Below are 2,500 nucleotides of genomic sequence, written 5' to 3'. Positions count from 1 at the left end.
TTAATGTGGGTCAGCTTTAATGGGAAATATGGTGTTTTCCCCCGCTTTAACCAGGTGAGGCTGCGCCGCGAGATAGTACCTTCCAGCTAGAGTCAAAGACAACAGGAATAAAGGAGATAAAGTGGGCTACTACCGCGGAGACCTTCCGGTAACCCCGGCTGGAACAATACGGAGAAGTGCTATCTGTCATCCCTGGCAACCGGGCTCCATTCAGGCCAAGCCAAACAAAAGAGCACCGACACACACCAGGCAGCCGCCGGACACAGCCGGGGACATTGACCTTCGTTTGTCTCACAGTGCACCAAACTCCATTCAGCTTTTTCTCAATTTAAGGTAAATTTGAGTATAATTAAAAATAAACGTTGACGTACAACTTCAGAAGGTTATATGGGACTGTTTCGAGAACTGCTGGTAATTTCGGCACACATGTGATCTTACTTTTCGGACACACCCGGGGGACAGACCGCCTGTTAACCGGGCTGCCTCACACACACCTGTGCGACTACGTTAGCTTGGCTCGGCTCGTTTTTGTCGTTTATTCAGGTTAAATTCGTTTTTTTTTTATTTCACTGACAAACTGCAGTTCACTATGCGTAGCGCAGAGCTGCTCTTCACCTTCATTTGTCTCACTAACACACAGTGTGCCAAACTCCATTTAAATATCGGTCAATTAAAGGTAAACATGAGTATCATTACAAAGAAACGTTGACCTACAACTCTAATAGGTTGTAAGAGGCTGTTTCGAGAAATGCTGCTAAGTTCGGCCAAATGTAATACACTATTAGGTCCTTAATTTGATATAAAATGCTAAGTAGAAACTAAGTAGAACTTCACAATCCTCATTATCGCCTACCACTACATAAACGTACATGTTCTACGAGAAGACACAATAGGCTAAATAACAGGAGAAGTGTTAATAAAAGTTGAATTAACATGTATGTGTGGTGGATGTTTGCCGAACTGAAGATGTGATCCTGACACAATGTTTAATTATGTATTTCTGTGAGTATTTGAGTGTAAAGAACAACAGAATCATTTAATCCATTGTTTTTCGAATGAGGTCTGGTGTGTGAGTGTTCTCCGCTTACAGCACCGAAGGGCCACCTTTCAGGGCAGATCAGGTTGCTTCTTCGGTTTTGCATTTTAAAAGGTTGAAGGTTGAACAATGAGCGAGCTGGTGGATTCATATTCTAGCAGATTTATCATTATTCGCTTTGACAGATCTCGACGGTTAACCGACAGACATGTTTGTCTCCGGGCTGAGCTGCTACAACACAGCGGAATGTCAAGTGTTGAGAATCATTAAAACAAGCTTACCTGCAGGTGTCGGCTTCATCAAATAATCCGTTAGAAAAACATGGCACAAATAGCCGGTTATATCTCTCCGGTACTGCCTGGCTCTTAGCGGCTCCTCTGAACACTTTGTATCCCACAAACTGAGCTCTTTTTCGGCTACGGGGGTCTGAGTGCTCGGCTCGGTTCTCCGGAGGTTGACTCGTTTAAAAACTACACTTGACTTTGAATTGTGGTAAAACCTAAACCCATCAGCAGCAACCGAGGGCGGGGTAATCCCTGCGGGTTGACTAGCAGGCTGAACAGCTGCCTCCAGTGGACACGCCCCATCCACTTTAGTATAGAATAGAGTAGAATAGAATAATATAGAATAGAATAATATAGAATATCTTTGTCATTGTACAAGTAGCCTACAAGGAGATTAAGTTTGCGACGTCAGTATTAATGCTATAAAACGTAATAACGTAAAAAATGAGTAAAAATAATAGCAGTAAAGACGTTAAACATTTAAAAAAAAGTCACACTGAAATGTAGGGGAGAACCAGGACGAATGAAACAGTCTTTAATTAAACGTCATTTACAAAGACATCGTAAAACACTGAAAGCTAATATTTCGTCACTAGCAACCTACATCTGTCCTCTGTCAAGTACAGTTGCATTTTCAGCTCTGAACGAAACCGTTTGGGAGTTATTTAAGCAGAAGTCAGACGTGCGTTTTGTTTCATTCGTCCCTCCTGGCCTGGACGATTGAAACAGACATGGGGGACAAAATAAACTAAGTTTAGGATATGTACACTTCCCACAACTTCAATATTTAGCAACATATCATGACTGGTACTTCAGATAGGTGTTATTTCAGATAGATGGCTGCAGGGCTGTACGTCTTGGTGAATGTCTGTTAACTCATTGCCGTCATCGTGAAGCGCGTATCTCGCAGTTATGAAAATACCACGGCACTATGCCATTTATATCGCTAGAATAATACATGTTTACAATTATATAATGTTTCTATAGTACAAAATGTTATTTCACTCTGTTCTGATGTGGGTAAGGCCACCGCACATCCAAATAAGTTCCGTTAACGACCCACAGCCCGTCAGTGTCCATAGGTTAACATGGCAGAACTCGACCCCCTACCTGATAGCCCCGAATATATTGACATCTTTCTAAAACCACTTTTCCATGTCTCACCTGCATAAAATATAGT

The 2,500-nt window shown here is 42.1% G+C and overlaps 2 protein-coding genes across 5 annotated transcripts in view; both read right to left on the bottom strand.

Annotated features, from left to right (window-relative positions):
* The window catches only part of eps8a (EGFR pathway substrate 8a, signaling adaptor), a 69,624-nt gene extending 68,080 nt beyond the window's left edge, over window positions 1–1,544 (bottom strand). For all 4 annotated transcript variants that reach the window (XM_078272686.1, XM_078272687.1, XM_078272688.1 and 1 more), the window contains exon 1: window positions 1,318–1,544. The gene's annotated coding sequence lies outside the window, so the exon portion shown is untranslated. The remainder of the gene's footprint in view (window positions 1–1,317) is intronic.
* dusp16 (dual specificity phosphatase 16) overlaps window positions 1–2,500 on the bottom strand; it is a 60,712-nt gene that overhangs the window by 31,714 nt on the left and 26,498 nt on the right. The window lies entirely within an intron of this gene.

The sequence above is a fragment of the Sander vitreus genome, chromosome 17, assembly GCF_031162955.1.
Source record: "Sander vitreus isolate 19-12246 chromosome 17, sanVit1, whole genome shotgun sequence".
Classification (NCBI taxonomy): domain Eukaryota; kingdom Metazoa; phylum Chordata; class Actinopteri; order Perciformes; family Percidae; genus Sander; species Sander vitreus.
This window is presented reverse-complemented; position numbering and strand designations above follow the sequence as displayed.